The following is an 8,176-nucleotide window of genomic DNA, read 5'->3' on the forward strand; positions in this document are numbered from 1 at the left end:
AACTGGGGACACATGGATTTGCTGAAGAAGATTCACACATCTGATAAGCACAAATCCCCATGGAGCCACCTACTGTGTGCAGAATCCCTGAGCTGGTTCCAGCCACTCAGGAAAGAGTCCCTCAGCTGGTTCCCCACCAGAATAGTTTTCCTTCAGCTTCACCAGACACCTGAGTAGAAGTGTTCTAGAAGTATGTCCCTCTTTAACAATCCAAGTCATAAAGGAAGATGCTTCCGGCCTCCAAATCACAGAGGGCTCTTTCCCTAGTTTCCAGTTATATAGACATCAATCAATTTTATATTTTAGGATTAAGGTAAAACACAAAGGTGAAAGGAAATTAGGGAGGTATTTTGAAAGCACAACAAAACTAGAAACCTTTTATCAAAATAAGAATGAACAATAGCAGCCTTATCTTATCTCTCCAGTGTTTAAAACAAAGGCAGATTTTGAATTACGGGAATTTCTCAACTCTGCCTATATTTAAAAAAAAAAAAATGCTATCAGGTAGCTTGTTTTCTGTTTTTGTTCACTATGAAAATACTTGCTGAGGTCTTTGCTGAGCATTCCAGATTTCAGGACAGAGCTGCCCATCCCCTCAGCTGATGGGGTTCTTTCTAACTCTACCCACCACGGTCTCCCAAAGGCTTTGAGATGAAAAGGCAGCCCAGGAGAATGGGTTGAAAGAGATTCCACCAAAGGAAGCAAGGCTCACAATGGTTTCAATGGTTTGCAATCAGTTAGCCCCCAGGACATCCCCAGCCGCAGTGATGGGTGATCTGAAAATGAAGCATATCAAAATGCTATTGATAAGCTAAATTACCAGACAGCTTATCTGAGGCCCACATCCGCCATATGGTGCCCCAACTTCTGCCGCCTGTTGCGGCCACAACAATAGGCACGCCTACCCAGAGCACCGGCCCACAGAAACCCAGCAGCAGCGGCATGTGCGGCGGCTGCTGTGTTTACATTTTATTTTGTGCTATTAGCCTTGTGGCTCCCCCCACCCCCCGATCCCGGGAGGGATTTGAAACACAACACGCCTTCCACGCGCTACCTACAGGACACACGCTTGCCCGCGATGTGTGTGTGTGTGTGTGTTTGTACACACGCGTGCGCACGCAGGCAGGTATGCATCAGGTGAACAGAGAAAACCAGATGTCAGCTCAGGCAAGGGAGCTGCCTGGTGGGGGAGGGCGGGTCCGGCCGGCTCCCAGCGAGAGCGGCAAGCAGACAATGCGCTTTTCTCCAAACACTCCGGCGGGCGGGCCTCGGGGAGTGGCTATTTAAAACACTTGGCTCCTTTTATTTCACCACGGTGGAAGTGAATTCGGCTCTTGAGTGCCAGAGCAAATGAAGTCATTTGGTTTCTGCGGGCTCTCTTTGCATTTCAGCAGAAGTCAGACCGGACGAAAGTCGGAAGGTCCAGCTGAAGTTGTTCTTTCTTCCAATTAAAACTGATTCCACAGAGGATTTGGCTCCTGGCCTTCATTAACTTTTTTTTTCTTGGAAAAGGCACGAAGGTCGGAGAAAATTTAAAGGACAGAAGGCAGTGGCATGAATGCTGTCAAAGACGACTCCTGTCACAGAGTGCCATCAAGTTAAGATGTAAAGTCGAACAAATGAGGAGATCACCTTCTAAAGGCTTGGTTGGTATTCCAAGATTAATAGTGGGTTGTCCTGAATGAATTCATAAGGTTTCTGCATTTATTGCTTTCTATTCTGCCCTCTAAAGAGGATCCTGTCTTTACGGAGATTGTACCATTAATGGTAATAAAATATTCATTTATTTAGTTTACTATTAGGGAAAAGATAACTGGTTTTCAAAGAGAACTCAGCAACGCAGAGCATCTGGTTATGCAAAAATGTACAAGATGCAGGTTTGGATACAGTGCAAAGCAAAAAAAAAAGTCAATCTAACATTCAGATCTAGTTAACTATTATAAAAAGGCATTCATTTCACCCCCCCCCATTACCAACACCTTAGCAGACAATATTCTTGGATGAACTTTTCAAATTTTCTTAAACATTCTCAGTTTAAAAAAAAAAAAAACACCAAAAAAAAAACCCTCCTTTCAAGTTAAATTGAGATTGCACTTGAACTCCATCCAAGAGCGGAGCTGAACTGAATTATGATAATTAGAAAGCTGTGCCTATAAAAAAGCAGCGCAGTTCATGCATTTTTTTTAAAAGTTCATGCCAGAGAATATAAGTTCAATATGTTCTCACATAATTAACATTTCCCACCATTAGCAGCAGTTTTTCAGTTTATATATCAGTAAAAACAACAGCACTCGTCATTGTTGTATATTCCCAGTCAATAGTGTTTCAGTCACTGTACACATACATCTAAATCTGTCAGATGCCTAAAAGCAACCAGAATTCCCCACTGGAGACGATGGTGGTGCTTAACTTGTTCATTAGTAAGCCACTTTTTTTCTTTTAAACCCATTTTCCAATGCTGGGCCCTGTTCTTCAAACTAAAACTGCTAATGAAATCCTAGGGCAGAGCCTTAAAAACTAACATGAAAAAGAGCAGAAAGCATTACATCACGATAGTAAATATTGATGGGTATGGTAAATATGCGGAGTGCGGGGGGCAGAATACAGCCAGGATGGAGACTTCCCTTGGCTTGCCCCAAGAGTAGGAAAGACCGCCTCTAAGATCCCCCTCCCCCTTCCAATCAGAAGAGAGGCCAGTGGTTTCACAGTTAGCTAGGACTCTCAGGCTATGGAAACTCTTTTCTGAGAATCCTCCCAACCATGCAAAAAGCCAGTGGACAGCACTTAAGAGCGGAGTGGGACCCACCCTTCAAGAAATATCATCCTCGAAAACCACGCTTCAGGGCATCCCATTTGCTTTCACTAAAGTGAAAATACATATTCCAAAATTCTCTTAGTCCACACCAGGAGAGGAGAGCGGAATCTCTCTGAGGAGATGGCTGAATTTCAACTCTTATTTCAACTCTTAAGTTCCGACATGGGACAGGGTCAAAGAAGCTGATGATGAGAACTTTTACACGCTGGGGACTCTCAGTACCTCACAGCTTTGAGACAAAATACAAACACACACACAAACACTCCAGATATTTAGATCCAAATATTCCAGCATTCCACAAATTATCCCAGCAGAGGGAAGGCCCAAACTTCCCAGATCTCGGGAAGTATGCAGTCATTGCAATGCCAGGGGCACGAAGCTTGTATTTGTCAAAACGCCCAACCCTGAAACATTAAGGGCTTAGCACGGACCTGAATTACTTGATTTTATCACCTTTGTGAAGGTGAAAGAATAAAATATATCACTGATACTGTTCAAACATGATTTGGGATCTCATTTTTTTTTTTAAAGATTTTATTTATTTATTTGACAGAGAGAGATCACAAGTAGGCAGAGAGGCAGGCAGAGAGAGAGAGAGGAGGAAGCAGGTTCCCTGCGGAGCAGAGAGCCCGATGCGGGACTCGATCCCAGGACCCTGAGATCATGACCTGAGCCGAAGGCAGCGGCTTAACCCACTGAGCCACCTTTAAATACCACAGCGTCATCTGCGGCTTCTACCGATAAAATAAGAAAAAATAAGAAAAACAGTCAGTCCCCAATAGCCCAGCAGCAGAGCCCAAGTTTGCTAAAGGGCAAGAAGCTTACAGTACTTTTTTTTTTTTTTTGCTGAGGTCAGAAGTAGGACACTAGCCCTTGCTGCCGTTGCAGTCTCTGACCACTAAGGAGGAAGTGCAGTACACACCTTTATGGACAGAAAGGTGGGCTCTGATTTCCCTGCACCACTGCTGAGACGGCCGGACACCTGCTCTGGCCCGTTGTCCTCGGTCTTTGGAAAAAACAGACCTACAAAGTTTTACCAGTAAGTGGATCCAACCCCTAGGCCCAGCTTTCACTCGGCAGCATTTTTACTCTTTCGCAATCTCTTTATTGGGAATAAGACAACGTGCCTAAAATACAAGCTTAAAAATGCTATCTACCTACTGTCTGCACGTGAACACGGTCATTTTTACACATGCTGGCTCCTAAACGCAGTCATTTGCACCAACCTTTTGAGCGATAAAGCACCACGATTTTCATTTGCAGGCAGTATAATTATGCTCACAATTAACACATAATAGTACATGAGATTAGAGAAAAAAAAATAATCCCACAGATGCAGAGGCTCTGGTGTGACCACCACACACGAGAGATCAACCCGTTCTAAAACAAGAAACCTTAAAAATATTGTTCATGGCACAGCTCATTTCTTCAAAGGCCTAGCTAACATCTGAGCTCAACATTCTCCAACTGCTCCTGGTACATACTTTTCCACTGAAGATAAAACAGATATGATCTGGAAACGGACGATCCACAGCAAGTATATTCTTCTCAGATTTTCCCACTGAGAAATGCCCTCTAATACTGCTGAGCTGCAGTGTCAGAACTCAAAACTGTTACTGAAGGACTTTAGCATAAGCAGCAAAAAACCCCGAACACCCTTTTCATTATGACTTGCTTGTCCTTGTTCTTAATATGAGGAGACATTAGTCCTCCAAAGTGAGAGTCTGAATACGTAATTCCTGCTGTAAGAGAGGTAGAGTGAAAAGGGAAGAAGCTGAAAGAAGCTGACATCCCCCACAGTGTCGCTCTCCCCTTCTCCCCCTCCCTCCCGTCCCCCCCCACCCTCCACCCCGCCCAAAACCTGCCTTGACATATAATTAGTTTGCTGCTGGGGCCTAGGCACACATTGTACCACAATGCAAGGAAGCACCTCTCCGCCTCTCCGTGAGAAATTTGCTTCAATCTGGCTCAAACTAAACTAGGTTGCCATCCCTCTTTAAATTAAATCTCATTAAGTACATGTCGTGGTGAGTCCTGGTTTATGTTTTGGGAAAAGGAAAAAGAAAAACACACACCACACACACACACAACCCAATAAACTCCATAAATCTCTCAAGCATGGTCTCTGGATGGAGTTCTATTTGTTACTCCATGAAAGATCACTTGAGAGGTGGAATCTATACAAAGATTCTTTCCTCTGTTTTTTCAAATCTTACTGTCAAGGCAAAGTGTCACATTGGTTTTGTCTCAAAATTGTAAAAATATATATATATATATATATTCTAATATTCCCCTAAAACTGCAAACCAAATAATAATAATGATAAGTAAAATAAAATGGTCTACACTGGCACTTTTATACCATCAGCAAGAATTCAGTAATGAATACAGCTTATCAGCTCATTTTTTTATGCCAACAACAAATAAAAGAATTACAAACTCTGTTTAAAATCTGAAACCTGAGAGCTCAATACCAAGTTGTACATACAAAGAAATACTAAACAAAAATATCTGTGACCATTTATGGAAATAGTGAGATTAGAAAAGTAAGCCTCCCCCCCCCAAAAATAATCAACGATTCAAAACCTCGCTGTTGACAAAGGTTCAACTAAATCCATTTGTCTTTCCTGAGTCACTTTGTAATTAGTTCTACTATTTCCTTCTGAAGAAGAAAGATTCTTAAGCAAAGTTAGATCTGAGCCTGGCCCCGAAGATCCTGATATTTACAAAAGGGCAGACCCGATAGTGAAAGGACGAAGCACGGGCACAGCCTAAGATATGTTCCCTAAGCACTGCCTCAGAGTACCCTGGCAGAGAAGCCCCCGGCAGGACACACCAGTAAAGGCCACTGCAGACTGCAGAGAAAGGAGCCCACTCACTGCCTGTTCTGACAATGCAGGCAGATCCCAGGCTCCTAAAAGGGATCAGTCTACTCAGGTAACCACCTGCAGGAACCCAGCACACCACAAGCGATCAGACCACCAAAACTTCCAGAAACAATCAAGGAGGGTGGGGAGGAAGAAACATGCAGTTGCCCTGAAATGTTTTAGTGTTCTGCTCCTTTGCAGAATCTGTAGCATTTAAAATTTTGTTTAACCATTTTGAAATCTGATAGGTTTTGCAGACCTTTCTGTCCCAGGACCTGGGCTCCCTCCAAGGCACTGTTTTTAAAACAGGCCTTTTTACATTACCCGCTCCTGGAACATCATCTGTCTCTAAGTTTCCAGTGCTTACTGAGGTCAATTTTCATTTCTGCAAATCACAGGCAGCCACTTGCTTCTGAGAAGTTAACAAGCCTCCTGAGAAATGCTGGTGGCTGCTATTTCATTGTTTCATAAATATTTTTATACAGTGACACCATTCAACTTTAAATAAATCTTTAAAAAGAAAGACAATTAAAAAGCAAAGAAAATTATGATCTGGATTTTATTTATTTTCGTGGGAGAAGAATAAGGGAAGTGTGAGCCCTCCATTGTTTTCAACTCATTTAAAATGTTGCTTCAGTTTAAAAAAAAAAAAAGAAAGAAATACACACACACACACACACACACACACACACACACACAAATGCATTTTAGAAAAAAGAAACTCCTGGAAGTTGAACTTTCTTGAAAGCCGGCCTCTGGACTTTTGAAAACAGTGTTGCTGCTACGAACAAAGACTAGAAGGACACCCTGATTTTCTCCTCTCCTGGGGATCATTTCTCTTCCAATAAACAAACAAATCCCCCAGTATTTCCTACCGAAGGGAAGTTTTCCAGGGAGAGTCTCCTCCAGGGTTTGGTGGTAACTGCGACTCAGTCTTTTTTGGACACAATGTTTCTGCTGACTCCTGAAAATTTTCCACTTGAATGTGCAATGAAGTGGCGGCGGCGGCAGCAGCAACAGTCCTGGAGAAGCGGCAAAGGCGACCGTGCCTTCTTTCATCTTTGAGAAGGAGCGAACCCCCGCCAGCAGCACGAGTCGGCGCGGACCCCGGGCAGGCCTCTGGGGGCCCGGGCGCCCGGGGGCCCGGTGGGGGCGGCGGCGGCGGGGGGGGGGGGGAGCAGGCTCCGGGCTCCGAGGCGGCGCCGGCGGCTCTCCCCGCCCGCGCCCGCTGCGAACTTCTGACTTCCCCGAGCAAACCGTGATAACCGGCTGAGCTTGTGAGGGTGTGTGCGTGTGCGCGCGTGCGGGCGAGCGGGCAGGCGCTGGGAGCGCGGGGGGCGCGGGGGGCGCGGCGCGGCCGGCCGGGCGCCTCCAGGGTCGCCGCCGGGGACCGCCTGTTGCCGCGCGGGCTCCGCAGCGCGCGGCCCAACTTGGCGTCCCGGCAACTCGCGCGGCGGCGCCCGGCCGCTCACCTTGAAGGGGGCGCGGGGCCCGGCCCCGGCCCTCCGCGTGCCCGCCCGCCGCACACAAAGCGGAGCCCGCAGAGAAAGAGCGGCCCGAGCCGGACGCGCCGCCGGCCCCCCGCCCCCGGGCGCCCGGTGCGCCGCCCGCACCCAGCATCACCCCGCGCGCCAACTTACCTCGGCGAAGGGAGCCGCCGCAGCGCCCGGCGAGTCCGAGGCAAACTTCGGCGCCGCTTCCCCCGCCCGCAGCTCGGTGCCCGGCTCCCTCCCCGGCTCCCGGTTCCCGGGCCGGGCCACCCCACCCCTGCCTAGCACCGCTCCTGCCCCGGGGCCGGCTGGGCGCACTGGGCTACTGCCCGCGGCTCCAGGCAAAGGCGGTCGGGGTGGGGGGGCTTCACTGCATGGCCTGTCCCCGGACGCGGCCGCCCCGGGCCCGGGCCCCGCCGCGCGGACTGGCCCGCAGGGTGGAAGCGAGTCTGCAAAGTGCTTGGTGGGCGCCGCGGCGGGCGGCGGGGCCGCGGCGGCGGCTGCAGAGGCTCGGCTCGGCTCGGGCGGCGCGGCGCGGCGCGAGCGATGCTAAGAATGTTCGGAATGAGGACAGGAATGAAATGAACGCCAGGACCGAACTCGCTCCGGAGGGGTGGGGCCTCGGTGACGTCATGCGGCCTGCCGCCCGGGGCCGGGGGCGGGGCCTGCCGCCGCCGGTGACGTCATGGGGATTCGGGGCGGACCCGGCTGGGCCGACTTGCGGTTGGGGCACGGGCTCCCCCCGCAGGGACGGCGGGGCGGAGTCTCGCGCCCACGGGGGAGCGGGGCGCGCGCGGGAGCCGCCCTGCCCACCCTCCCACCCCCCGCCCTGTCTCCCGGCGCGGGCCCGGGCTTTGTCCCGAGCAGGGCGGGGCGGCGGGAGGCTTCGAGGTGCTTGCGTCCGCGCGGAGAACTCTGGAAGCCTGGGTTTCTTCCTCCCGGCGGGCGCCGAGCCCGGAGCTGCGCGCGCCGCGCCCTCCCTGCCTCAGTTTCCCTCTTACGGGA

The 8,176-nt window shown here is 49.3% G+C and overlaps 1 protein-coding gene across 14 annotated transcripts in view; it reads right to left on the minus strand.

Moving 5' to 3' along the window:
* TEAD1 (TEA domain transcription factor 1) overlaps nt 1–7,712 on the minus strand; it is a 261,179-nt gene extending 253,467 nt beyond the window's left edge. For 9 of the 14 annotated variants that reach the window (XM_045065804.1, XM_045065801.1, XM_045065809.1 and 6 more), the window contains exons 1-2: nt 7,322–7,431; nt 6,557–6,703 (exon numbers count right to left, since the gene is read on the minus strand). The gene's annotated coding sequence lies outside the window, so the exon portion shown is untranslated. Of the gene's footprint in view, nt 1–6,556; nt 6,704–7,321 lie in introns of all 14 variants that reach the window. The other 5 variants (XM_045065808.1, XM_045065807.1, XM_045065805.1 and 2 more) reach the window with 2 other exon arrangements.
* Between the last annotated feature and the right edge of the window lie 464 nt (nt 7,713–8,176).

The sequence above is a fragment of the Mustela putorius genome, unplaced genomic scaffold, assembly GCF_011764305.1.
Source record: "Mustela putorius furo isolate JIRA1106 unplaced genomic scaffold, ASM1176430v1.1 tig00003859_pilon_pilon_pilon, whole genome shotgun sequence".
Classification (NCBI taxonomy): Eukaryota; Metazoa; Chordata; class Mammalia; order Carnivora; family Mustelidae; genus Mustela; species Mustela putorius.